Raw genomic sequence first — 14,476 nt, forward strand, 5'->3', positions numbered from 1 at the left:
TTCGGTTAGCGCTGCTGCCTCACGGCACCGAGGTCCCAAGGTTCAATCCCGGCTCTGGGTCACTGCGTGTGGAGTGTGCACATTCTCCCTGCGTTTGCGTGGGTTTCGCCCCCACAACCCAAAGATGTGCAGGGTAGGTATTGGCCTCGATAAATTGCCCCTTAATTGGAAAAAACAAATTGGGTACTCTAAATTTTTTTTTTAATGAGTGAATTTATCATTGCTGAAATATTGAACAGACTAAATGCTCCCAAGAGGCAGTTAGAGAGGGTATTTATTTAAAATGCCAAGAAGCACAACTCTGGCTTTACGTCATGAGTTGCTCTTGCCGTTCCAAGGGATGTCCTGTGATCCTTAAGCTATGTTTTAAAGCATTTTGCAAAGAGCCTTTATATTGGAGATGGTTTTACGCTGAGAACTTCACCTGTTTTAAACCACTGTCATTAGGGAACACTGACCAGACAAACAATAAATAAACCATGTGTGGAATGTTTTCTTTATGTACTATATGGGCATATATATACCATACGGGCAAAATAGATGGTAGTGTAGCTACAGTGTTGCTAAAGTAATCTGCAGTTCCAGTGCTCCAACCGAAACCTGCAACATTCTGAATATCTTTTCAAAAATCAATGAGGAAAAAGTCAAATCTGGGAAGAATTCTTCTGTCCATTATATATTAAAAGTGAACACAGTGGGAATATCCATTATTGCCATTTTGAACAAACTATTGCCTGTTTTTTTGTGGAATGCCATTCCAATTTCACTGGAAATTAAGAACACAAAGGAATCTCCCCAGGTTCGCTAATGCGCCAGAGCAAGTATCAGTGATCCCTCAGGTTGTTCCATGAACCTCCAATTCACTGTCCACTCCCGAGTAACTTACACAGGTCGGTGCACACTAGTGTGGAGTCATATTAGTTTCTTGAAAGTGAACAAGCAGCAAATGGAAGCATTAATTTATTAAGTCGACACTAGAGCCCATCGTGTTTTGCTGATTTAAAACACTATTTTTTTTCAAGTTTGGATTCTTAACCTTTGAAAATGCTAAATGGAATATTGCGCCCTGTGTTGCTCAGAGCTTGTGGGGTCTGTTCAGCGTGAAGGAGCTTCGGTCTACATTTTCGCTGCCTTAAGTTCCTATTTTTGCTGCCTGTCTTCCTTGCCATTGTGGTTTTGTTGCATATAACGGTAGCAAGCCACTACAGCTTATCACAACGCGAATGGTGACTTATGCCAAGTGTTATGTGCTGCTTGTCATACAATCTGCTTGAAGCACATGTTTCCTCACAACGTTACTCACTCCGTTGAATGAAATGTATCCCACACTTGGCAACTTTTGGTATGGTCCAATTTCTGTAAGTTAAAAAACAAGATAACTCTTCCACTCGCAGCATTTGAACTCCAAATGCCATGCCACAGAATCACCCTGCCTGTAGTTTTATTTGAACTGTAAACTGCGTTACATGATGTTAAGGTCAGATTCTGCCCAGGGTGCAGCGGTAAAGTTGTCCAACAAGTTTAATGGTGTCTGGATAGTTCACTGCCTTTATGAACGCTGTACTGGTACTTCCAAGTGTTTTGGTAGCATAGTCTTGTTCCCACGGTAAAGTATTGCATCATCAGTGACAAACCTGCATCCCCATCTGTCATCCACCGGCAGACACTTATTAATTAACTTGCTTTGTGAGAGTAAAACTCTGGATGTTCGCTGATACATTTTTTTCCACAAGGCTTTCTTTATCTCATTTCCAAATCTCTCTGCCACCTCACCTCTTCTCAATTCAGCAATCTCCCTCAACCGAGTTCAACCTCCATTTCTCCTGCTCTGGATCAATGATCAACTCGTCCCCCCCACTGGCCACCCATCAGCCGTCACCCCCTTACCATATAATGTGGCCTTGATACATCACTTTCCTCTTTCAATAAAACCCCCTGAATCCCTCTGGTTTGTATTTCAATAACATCCTGCTTCAATCCATCCTTTGCTCTGTTTAATCTCCTCCCCCCGTAAACTGTCCACATGTGCCACCACTATATCAATCCACATTGCTATATGTGCATGCTCCAGTTCCCTCTAACCAGGACATCCAAACTTACATTGGAAGCTTCCCTACTCCTACCTTGGTTTAAGCATCCAACGGTTCCCCCAAAACAATGTCTATCAGTGTCCCAACACCACCATTGTCCTCAGCTGCCTCGTTTTGCAGGGTCCTCAATGGCCACCACTTTGGGAAGGGATTGAAACAAATAAAGGATAGAAAGGACAGTTTCTGATCTGCTGCAGAGCTGTTCCACCATCAGAGAAACTTCTTCATCCGCTCTGCTTGGGCTAGCTTCCCATTTGGAGGTCAACGATCAGTGTGCTACCAATCTAAACCATCCAGTCCTGAAATAAAAAGAAACTCTTCCATCTGGAATTACTGTGTGAGAATTAGGATATGATTGATAGGCTTATTTTATAATTGTGGCCAAATTTGGGTATTCTTGAGAGGAGGGGTTTGAATGAAAAATTATGAGAGTGGGGAATAGTCTGTACATTGAAAGGTTGCTGTGGATCTGGTCCCATGCGGACCCATGATCGTTACATTAACAAACAGACCCTTTGAGATACTGGGGCAGGGTGGAAGGTCACCCATTCGCCTCCAGCTGCAGGTTAAATATAGTTGCCCATGTAACAACGTGAGCTAATAACCCCTTTCTGTGTGGTTTGACAAATACTGTTCTTGCCATTTTGAAATTTGAAGTTTCTCTTTGACTCTGTCTCTCACAAAACTGCTTTTGGTCGCTGCCGACAGACTAGAGCAGTTCCCATGGTTTTTGTTTTTGGAGTGTTTTGTCTTGTTCAGTGCAACAGGACTTAGTTTTGGAAACAGGAAGAAAAACAAAATCTGTACTATGTACTGTAGGTGCATTCGCCTGTACTCATGCCTAATGTATACATATGTTTTAATGAGACTCAAGAAGATGAATAAAATATAATGCAAGTGATAAACTCAAGTCTGCTCTGAGTCCATTCTCTTTTACCTTCTGCTCTTTGGCATCTTTCCTCAGCAGAGAACTCCGAGTTGATCCTCAGAGACTCCTTTTTGTAACCCATTGCGAGGTGATTAATTGCTCTTCAAAAATAAAATTGGCGGCTCCTCTTGCTCAGTAACGATATTCAGTGTGATACTGCACAGATCACAGCATCAGGTCCTGGTCTGGGCTGCATCAGAGAATAACACAGAGAAGCAGAGGGGATACAATATCCTGGGATAAGGAGGGTTACGATACAGTGACTGCTGATAGAAGCGTGTGTGCAGGCTTTGGCCCAGGATAGGATCAGGCTGAACTATGATTAGTGACTGCACTTAAAAATATTCTGTTTCACTCTATATTGGGATTAGAGTCACTGAGCACCTAACTACTCCGCATTCACCTGCAATTGATTATTTTGACTTGCTGTAAGAGGCCACAGGAGGGGGGTAACCTGTTGGTGAATTAAGGGCCTTGTTTGGCCAAGAGGGAATGATCCATCAAACCTGCCAGATACGCAATGTAACTCCGGCAAAATCAGGAGTGGCAGTTAATACAATGACCCTTGCAAATATATAATCCCTGATTCTGTTTGAATATCTCAGGCATTTTGGACGATGAGAAACAATGAGGTACCCACCATCCTGTGTCAACGACATTTAGTTAAAGAGCTCTGGTGGTAAAGACTCCTTTTAAATTTGATAATTTTGGAGCTTATTCCGACTTTCTCTTCTCTGACGGGGTGAAAGTTGTAATCCAGTTGGTCAGGTGGAACTTTGCCTTTTCCACTGATACCAAAACTGTCAAGCCTGTTGCCAAGTCACACCTGAAATGTAACTGGCAAATGTCCCTTTTGGTGTGTAAGGAGCCATTGTTCAAATACTGAGGTGTGTGGGAGGGGTGGGTGCAATTAAAAAGCCTTGACCCAGAAAATGATTAAATTCAATAAATTTAAGACTTGCTTATCAAAGAAAAAACACAGGCTAGAGTTTTTTTTAATGACCTGTGTTACACAAAGAGGCAGTAATCTTCTGGGATTGAGGCAAGGTGTAGGGTGTAGGTCAGAGATAGATGTCTGCAGGATTCATCTGCAATGTACTTCATAAACTGGATGGATAACTGGCCCCCGGTTCTCACCTGTGATTCCAAATAGCTGCTTGTGCAAGGCAGCGAGCACACTGAACAACTATATTGGTTCATTGTATCAAACCCGGTGGTGGTAGCATGCGAGCAAGTGTCCACATGTGAGGGAGAACTCCTAACTCTAACCACCCTTGTTCGAGTGCAAGAAAGCCGCCTTCATGGGTGTAACAGAGGAAATGATTCTTCTTTACTGCTCCTGACAGCACAGCTGTGTGGGCATCTGTAACGTCCATTAACATCTGCAGAAGGTGCTGCAGATCATCTACTACAGTCAACCGCATCTCCAGTCGTCTTGACACACCAAGCCACCAGGAAACAAATGTTCATAGAATCATAGAATTTACAATGCAGAAGGAGTCCATTCGGCCCATCGAGTCTGCACCAGCTCTTGGAAAGAGCACCCTACTTAACCTCCACCCTATCCCCGTAACCCAGTAACACCAGCTACCCTTTTTTGGACACTAAGGGCAATTTAGCATGGCCAATCCACCTAACCTGCACATCTTTGGACTGTGGGAGGAAACTGGAGCACCCGGAGGAAACCCACGCAGATACAGGGAGAAATGGCAGACTCCGCACAGACAGTGACCCAAGCCGGGAATCGAACCTGGGACCCTGGAGCTGTGAAGCAACTGTGCTAACCACTGTGCTACCGTACTAACCACGGTGCTACCATATTGAAGACCAAGAGGGTGGGGTTGGCCAAAGCACGGTCCATCTCCGCTGGTGTTTCAAACAAAGGGGGTTCATACTTTACACACTCCTTCACACATCCCGTTATGTCCCGAGAGAAAGAAAATGCATTCATTAGAACTCCACCCACACCATGCAGTACGTTGTAGGCAAGGTAAAAAAAAGAAGAGGAAACGTGAAGTCCAGCTTCTTTGAATGTACAAGCTCTATTTGAGAAAGGCAGCAGCTCCCAACCCAGGCACAGAACTGCTCTGGTCGGCAGGGAGCTAACATGACACAGCTTTGCTATTTTAAGCAAAACCTGCCCAGAGGAAATAGTGCCAGCTAACAGCTATCAGCAGGCGACACATTCTTCCGAACAGGCAGGTCAAAGAGTGAGAGGCAGGCGTCAGCTTTGCGATCAAGTCTGACATCACCAAAAAAGTTTGGATACTCTCCCCATGGACATCAATAATAATCTTGAGATTCCACGCCTACCACTTGTGAACGACTATCAGTCCTGGGGATTAGCAAGGGCTAATTCACTGAGGACCCTGTCAGAGCTTTTAAACATTTTCCACAGCAGAACAAGCTTATTGCGATCTGGGACTTCAGTAAGGGCTGACCTTGCCAATAAAATATCTGTAAGGGCTGGCCAATGTTGGGATGGTATCCTGGGGAACTTAGGTGTTGGTGGGGGATTACAACAGCAACGGCAACGGATTACAATGGCTGGTTTAGCACACTGGGCTAAATCGCTGACTTTTAAAGCAGGCCAAGGCAGGCCAGCAGCACGGTTCAATTCCTGTACCAGCCTCCCCGAACAGGCGCCGGAATGTGGCGACTAGGGGCTTTTCACAGTAACTTCATTGAAGCCTACTCGTGCCAATAAGCGATTTTCATTTCATTTCAATGACAGTCTTCTCCTCAGTCTTTGCAACTTCTGAGAACATCAATCACCAACACCACTGTATACAGAGGGTAAACTACACCCAAGATACGCCCTAGATCTAATACACTGGCATCTAATTGACTTTATTATCACCCAGCAGAGGAACATAAATAAGTTTTAGTTGCCAGGGTTATTAGAGGAGTGCAATGTTCCACAGGCCACAGGATGCTTTGCTCCAAGATATAACTTGCTGTGCCTGAACTTCCGCCGAGTGGTTGTCACACTCGGGTTGACACTCCTATTTCCTTACCTTGAGGTTTTTTCCACCCTTTCTCACCGGCTCTTCTGGCTCAGGCCAGGCGAGAACTATGCAGGGCAGCACGTTCCTGAGGCCTTCAGTCAAGGGCTACAGAATCGGATGGAAGGAGGCCATGCCACTTTTTTACCACGCTGGCTGCCATAGAATTCCATAGGATTTCAAACCAACCACCACCAGCATCGAGAAGGACAAGAGCAGCAGATACCTAGGAACTCCACCACTAGGAGTTTCCCCGCTCCTTCACTGTCACTGGGGCAACATCTTGGAACTCCCTCCCTAACAGCACAGTGGGTGTACCTACAACTCAGGGACTGCAGCGGCAGCTCAAGAAGGCAACTCACCATCACCTTCTGAGGGGCAACTAGGGATGGGCAATAAATGCTGGCCTAACCAGCAACGCCCACATCCCGCAAATGAATTTTCAAAAAGGGGGAGGTGCGTCAGCCAATTGGGGGGAACTTGGGGGCGCATTGGCCGCTTTTGGGGGTGGTGGTAAAAGGGAGTCAGCTACTTGGGGATGAGGGGTGGGGTGCCAGCCAGTTGGGCGTGTCAACCAGTGGGCGGGGGGGGGGGGGGGGGGGGGGTTGGGTCAGGCCAGCCCTGGGCAGTAGTCGGAATTGGGGAAATCCCTTGGGTTGGGGGGCGAGTCCACCAAGGGGGTTGATGGGAAGTCCCATGGTGGGAGCTATGGGGGAGTTCTACATGGGTGCAGTTCCTTGATGGGGGGGTTAGTTGGGTGGTAGGGATGTCCCCTGGGGCTCGGGAGTGTGGGTTGACTCCCGAAGGATGGTGGTTGGCGTGAGTCTGTTACATTGCCCTGCAGCTCAGAAGCTACGACCCACCATTTCACCAAAAAGAATATCAACGCCACTGGACCCCCAAGAAAGCTAGACGTGCAGAAGCTGAAATCCACAGAGTACTGGGAAAATTCAAGCTCAGCTGTTCTCTGCAGAAAACCCAAGTGGTGACGTTGAAGTGACATACATGGGCCTACCTTCAAATCAACTAGAGGCTGCCAGCGATATCCTGGAATCACAGAAAAGGAAACTCAGAGATCGGTACAGTTAACACAACGATCAAATGAAGGAACTAGTCGAGGAAAAAAAGCAGCATATGTAGCTGGACTGGAAACAAAGATGCATCTTCTGCTAAGAAATGAGTTTCTTAGGAGAGCAAAACAAACTTTCAACAGAGGCTGCAAGACATATGATGGGTCAAACAAGCCAGAGAGCTTCAAGTCTATGCCGACCAGCGTGACGTGAGGATTTCTATTAAGGCCTGTAGACTCCCTCACTAAACCACTCTCCTGTTATCAGCACTGACAGGGTATGTCTCCTGACAAACAGGGCAGTTATTAAAGAGAACTGAGCTAAACACTTTTTGAGGGGTGCTCAATTACCTATCCACTGGTAAGGGGGAAATCAATGGACAAGCTTCCAGACTGGCTAAATGTGGAATACTCTGTTTCGGAGGTTGGCAAAGCCATCAGATCCCGACTCTTTGGGAAAGCTCCAGGCTCAAATAGGAGCTGAGGAGAAATTTGCTTATTTGGGAGACCCCAGCTAGTCATCACACTCACAGAATTATAGCACAGAATGTGGTGTCAACAAACCACTGCTCAGGAACTCAAGAATGCCATGATTGTTGTCTGGTACAAAGGAAAAGGACAAAAGTCTGTTTGTGACAGGAATCTCACTACTTATGAGAGAGTCAAACTCTCGCAAAACCTCTACTCAGCCAACTTGTCACCCACAAAGCAGAACATGAACTGCCAGAAAGTCCATGTGGGTTGACTGTGACTGTGCCCTCGTGTCACCCTGTGACCATGGCCTTTAAAAGTTCATTGACTATTTTTCCAGAAGCAGCTGACAACTGAGGGCCAACCATCAGCTTAAGTCCTGCAGAAAAACTCCACCAACCACCACCAAATTTTGTTTAAATTCTGACTATACCTCACCTACTATAACTATCACCGACACATCTTGATAGCTGGAGTAAACTTCACCAATCTTGGAAGGACAATCATTGGAAATGTCTGCATTGCCAGAGAGCAAGCTCAGAATTTGCCTGTTTATTGTGAGAGATTGTGGAGAAAATGAGGTAGCAAACTTAGAACTGTGTTCTAAGTTACTGTTACTGTGTTCAAAGCTGGAGAAAAAGCTATCCTTCTATGCCTGTGAGATGAACTACCTACTCCAAACATACGCAGTTCGACAGGTTTCATATGAGATGCATTCGGAACATCTCGGGCATCAAATGGGAGGACAAAATGCCCAACATTGAGGTGCTTGTAAGAGCAGAAATGTTGGTAAATGAAACACTCATCATCAGAACCTAGTTTAGATGGGGTGGACATGTGGTATATATGACTGACCATCAAATCCTTACGCTGGTCATCTATTCACGGCTTGAACATGGACACTGCTTGTCAGGAAGGCTGAGATTAGGGTTCACGGACCTCATGGAGGTGAACATCATGAAATGCAGCATGTTCACCACAGACCTGTGAGAAAAATTCACAAACAATAACTACCCGAGGAGCAATCGCAAGTAGTAGCATTGTTTTCTTCAAACAGCAAAGAGTACAGGTGGCAAAGGACAAAAGGCAAGCGAGAAAGACTGGGCAATCCCGACAAAAATCAAACAGTTCGTCCTTGCCCACAGTGTGGAAAGCTATGCAGGTCTGCAATCAGGCTCCACAGCCAGGTTAGAACACATCGCAGGTGACATCGATGACAAAGAGAAACCGTTGACAGCAACAAATTGACATTTTCACCTGCAAACACTGACACATTCCCCTGCTTGAGTTGGAGTTGCTTGCTTTATTTGGAAGCAAAATCCAAATTTTGTTCTTCTTGTATGTCAGTCCAGAGCAATGGGTATCAGTAGGGTATTCCACAATGTGGGAATTACTTACACTGAATCCAATCCCGACCGCATTAAACCCACACATATTTAATTAATGGAATGACTGCTAGGGATGGAACAGGGTTTACATCTCCTTACCTTAGCTAGGGTCAAGTAAGCCAATCATTGAATCTGAGCAGAAACCTCAGTGCTTCAGCATTGGTCAGGAATTGAACCTGGAAGCTATCAGATGTGACTGGCCTTTAAAGATTCATTGACTATTTTTCACTACACTAGGACAAAATAAATTTCTCTAATAGACCTTTGAGAAGATAGGACTATGTCTTTATGCTAAAAATACGTGAGTACACTCCTGTATGTTTGAGTGACTGCCGCATTTACCTCAATGTGATTGGGATTAAGTGCAGTCAGCTTTTCCAATGCTATCTCCTGTCCAATTAGAGAGCATTCTAAACAGCCTGCCGTATCCTCCAATCTGTAAGAACTGTTTGGCTTTGCCTTGGATTGTTTAAAGGGAGAAAATGGTCTGAGTTTTTCGAAATGTTAACGAGCACGTTAAAAATATCGAAAGATACTGGGCTTCAGATTTGAGTACATGATTTAGACTGACACACCAGTGAGGTGCTGAGGGAGTGCTGCACTGTTAAGAGTTGTTCCCTTTAGGATGAATTATTAAACTGAGACCCAACCTGCCCTCACAGGTGGATGGAAAAAAAAAACCCGAGGACACAATTTCTCAGTCTCACAATTCTCATTCATTTAGCTGCATTTGTCACTCATCTAACATCAGTAAAACAGGTTATATCAAGTGATTTATCCATTACTTCTTGTGGGATATTGTTGTGTGCACATTAGCTGCCACATTTGCCTGCAATAAACAGTACTGTACTGAAGTACCTCAATGACTGCAAAATGCTTTGACATGTCCTGAGGATGTGAAACGCACTCTACAAATACAGATTATTTCTTTAATTCGCTTTGCAGCTTTTGACCCTGTCTTGCTAGCCAGTCGGAGGATATTTGTGCATTTAACTTGATAGCAGTAGCTCAGTTTCTTTCCAAAGTGGTTGAAGGAGATGTGTCTGTATGTGTCCTGTACTCAGCCTCATTCCCATCCTTTGGCTGTTTTCAATGTGGAGACAGCCCAGACTTTCCACACTGAACTCAGATTTCAGTGAAATGGAGACAGTTCTGAAACTTTTTAGTTTCCCTTCATCAGCTTGTGCATTCTTTATTCCTAAATGGCTCATCAAGTTGAAGGAAGTGACAGTGCAGCTTTGGGAAAAATATTTTTGGCCAGTTCTGTTTGAGGGAAAGTTCTTGTCTATTTATTCTGTGCCATGTCTTTCAGTGGGTAGGGGCAGAGGGGACACGCTTTCTGTTCTCTTTTGTTTTTATTCAAATTTAAGAAAGAAAAATTATATTGCCAAGCCAGCCTGCAGACTCCTGTGTGTAGAAATAAACAAAAGCTATGCTTTGGTAAAACTAATGGCACTTGGGGGACTCCAGAGAAACACAAGACACATAGGGCCTGGTGTAAATTGCATGTTGTGATCTGCGGGAATGGTGAGTGCGAGCTTCATTTGAGGCGAGCCATTACTGCATCGGCTTGTCCCAGTGTCAACCAAAGAAATGCTTCTGCTGAAGGTTTATGAATGTGCGATCATGGCGCTTACAAAATAGACCTCTACGATCTCTAATGTTCTCCCAGTATGTTAAAAGCACAATTCCTATTCCTCCACCAACTCAATGGGTAAGTGCATCACTCTGCATGTCCCTGAGTCACTCATATCTGTGGCTGATTTAGGGTTTGATCGCTAACAAAGGGAGTACCACAACTGGCCTCAGTGCACTGAGCAAAGAGGCAGTGCAGGGTGGTAGGGGGAAGAGCATGTGGGTGCGTGGTAGTGGGTAGCGGTGGTTGCAGCGGGCTAGGTCCATATCCAGTGCTTCGGCCAGGCTTTACAGATGTTAGCCAAGGATTGGAGCCGGCTCGGTTGCGAAGATATAAAGGGGATCAGTGTCCCTGGAACTGTTCCCAGCAAGATTCTTCAGGAAAGGCAGGGAGATAATTGAGAATAAAGCTAAACAGAAAATCCCATGGATTTCTTTTGTTTCATAAATTTAGTGTACACAATTCTTTTTTTCCAATTAAGGGGCAATTTAGCGTGGCCAATCCACCTACCCTGCACATCCTTTTTTTTTTTTTATAAATTTAGTGTACCCAATTCATTTTTTCCAATTAAGGGGCAATTTAGCGTGGCCAATCCACCTACCCTGCACATCTTTGGGTTGTGGGGGTGAAACCCACGCAAACACGGGGAGAATGTGCAAACTCCACACGGACAGTGACCCAGAGCCGGGATCGAACCTGGGACCTCGGTGCCGTGAGGCCGCAGTGCTAACCCACTGCGCCACCGTGCTGCCGACCCTGCACATCTTTGGGTCGTGGGAGTGAAACCCACGCAAACACAGGGAGAATGTGCAAACTTCATTCAGACAGTGACCCGGAGCTGGGATTGAACTTGGGACCTCGGTGCCGTGAGGCAGCAGTGCTAACCACTGAGCCACTGTGCTGCCCTGATCCCATGGATTTCTAAGGGCAGGTTGAGGTGTGCTCCTCTTTTCCAACCATTCTGCAGCCCCACCCTATAAATAGGAAATGTTTTGCAACTTGTTCAGCTGGTTCACCCCTTAATGAACCGATAAAATCTTTCCTGTATGTTCCCAGCTACAGGAACAGTTACAGTGCAGGTTAATGATGTGGTTGCTGGAACTGGTCTTTATGCAGCCACTCAGCACTCAATGCACAGAAGTCAAGACGCGAGTTGGATTGTTTTCTGTGCGGATATCACAATGCTGACATTGGGCCTGGCTGAACAGTGACCCAGGTGCCAGGGTTGAGCTCAAGCAGTGCGGGGGGGGGGGGGGGGGGGGCGCAGCCCAATAGCCTTTTCAGAGGCTAAAGATTTGGGGGATTAAAATCCTGAAAAAGCAGCTTCTCAGCTGTTTGTTAATGAGTCTCCAGCCAGCCAGCAAACAAACCTAATCAATAGTTTATTAAAAAAACACCCGCACACACACACACACACACTCACAGCCTCAGCATAAGGCTGCCAAAAAAAAAAACACACCAGGGGCACTGAGAGTCGAGGCCAAATACCACACACAAAAGGCTTTTCCTCTCAACATTTGTGCTATCTCAACTTTCTCACATATCTCGCTCCTCAAATGATGCTCATTGAGGCCGAGGCTCCAATTTCAGGTTGGGTTCCGTAATGGAAACTTGAATCCGCACAGTTGTTCCTGGAGTCCTTTGTGATGTCACTAAATGTTTTTGTTCTGTTTGAATAGAGTGGTATTGAAAAGTCATTAAGTAATGATAATTGGCCTAATCAGCAGGCCTTAAGCTATGGGCTGAGGTGGGAGGCGGAGAACATTCATTCTTGATGTGAGCCCTTCCCCCATCCCACTGTTTAGAATTTCCTTTCTTGAAATAGTTGAATGGCAGTTGAGAGGAAGCCACCTTCCTTTCCATCTCTTGAAAGGAAACCAGCTGAAGTCTGCCTGGTGTCACGGCAACACAATGAGCACATCTAGTCTGGCGCTTGGTCTCTTCAGGGATGAAATACAGCTTGTGATGGGACAAGTAGCTATTGCTTTGATAATTAAAGGCATTTTATCTTAATTTGACCTGTTAGAAACTGTCCTTTTCATGATTTATGATGCACAGATTAGGATGGTAGACCCATGGCAGTGGCTGAACCTAGGAATCTGTCCTGATAGACCCCAATGGACCTATTACACAGTCGAGATAGCTTGCTCTTACTTTCTTGCCTGTTAGTCTGTTATAGGCAAGTGCATATCAAACCAAATACAACATCTCCTCTGTGCGCTTGTTGGAATCACTGGTGTTCTCTACACCTTTTCCCCTTACTCGAACAGCCCCCTCCCCAGTAAACTGAGATTTTGAAGTGTTATGGCAATCACAATAGAGAAATATTACTTTGTGACACAAGCACAAACATGGGAAGCTCTGCAAAGACAGGGAGAAAATGGAATTCATACAATTGAGCATCGAGAATAAATCAATTTGTTTGTTGACTAAAGCACGAAAGGTTTGCAAGTTCCCTATTGTAAATTAATATTGAATGATTTTTACAAGCCAAAGTTACTTCTTACCAATTGAGATTCAATAATTGTGGCTCAGTGTCAGATGTTGTTTGATAATTGCTGCTGCAAAGCGTGTTGTGATGTTTTACTACATTAAAAGGGATCCATTTTGTGTTTGGCGCCAAAGACGGCTGGTATGCATTAGGAAGTGGAGAACTTTTAATATCTTAATTCCAGTAAACTCCAAGATTCAAAGGTTACATGAAAGATCAAGTAATTGGGATTAAGTGGATGACTCTTTCACAGTGTGCTAACACAGGCAATCCTCCTTCTGTACTGAAAAAGGTTATGATTCAGATTGTATCAAGTATATCACAGATAAAGCATTAAAATTCAGTCTTTAGTCTGGGGTAAGAAAGGAAAAAAGTGCATTTATATTATGCCTTTTGCTTCTTCAGGATGTCTCTCAAATGAGTTACTTTTGAAGTGTGAAAGCTAATTAAAATGGGGAAAGGACATTATTAAACATTATGTCTCAAGCTTCTATTGATAGCAATTCCTCAAAACATTTTATTCCTAAAACTTTGACGCGTATGTTCCCATGTAATTCCGCTTCTCCCACCACCCCCCATTCTTGCCCATCAAATTTGGGTTGTATAATTACTTCTCCTACAGGAGAACTATGCTCCTTAGGAGAACTGTAATAGAAAATTTGATGTATTTACAAAACATTCAGACATTGCACAATTGCCGTCCGCTGTGTGTCATACTTTGGTTAATACAGAGGGCCAATAAAAAAAAGGTTTCTGCCAATCCAACCTGGACTGTATATTATGCCACTGAGTCTACAGTGTGAGCAGTTATATCATAGAGCCTGGAACATGCAAAGTCACGTTATATAGTCTGTGAGACACGCAGAGTTATGTCATCGGGTGTCTGAGACATGCACAGTCATAACAACGAGATATCTCCTGCTTACGTTAGGTTCAGGCCACGCGTGTTATTTCGATCCTCCTGGCTGAAATCTAAAAAACCACCACGAATGAGAGAGAGGCACTCATCCTATGAAAGCTCATCACTTTAGAACACAGACTCATATTGTGGTATCTAGTAATTTGAGGAACAGTTGTATTTAAGGTGCTTTTGCCTAACATGCTAAATTAAAAGTTCATCAGAGGATATGTGTCTTGTATTGGATTGGAATAGATGATCTAAATATTGGAGCTTTGATGGTTTTTGGTGGTGGAGTGTGAAGTGGAGATGTGACCCCAGATAGTCAGCAGCCAAACTGAGCAGGAAGACTCATTTTGCTAAATTGATATTTTCTTGATGGGGGTTGTACACTGCTTCCTATAACTATAGAAGTGATTAATTATAGGCTGCTGACAGACTTGAGTAGTGCAGATACAATTGCTTTTCTCATGATTTACAACAAAACTATACCTCAGGGA

The 14,476-nt window shown here is 44.5% G+C and overlaps 1 protein-coding gene across 3 annotated transcripts in view; it reads left to right on the forward strand.

Annotated features, from left to right (window-relative positions):
- Positions 1 to 14,476, forward strand: part of mn1b (meningioma 1b) — a 248,643-nt gene that overhangs the window by 79,548 nt on the left and 154,619 nt on the right. The window lies entirely within an intron of this gene.

Source organism: Scyliorhinus canicula, chromosome 1 (assembly GCF_902713615.1).
Source record: "Scyliorhinus canicula chromosome 1, sScyCan1.1, whole genome shotgun sequence".
NCBI classification, from domain to species: domain Eukaryota; kingdom Metazoa; phylum Chordata; class Chondrichthyes; order Carcharhiniformes; family Scyliorhinidae; genus Scyliorhinus; species Scyliorhinus canicula.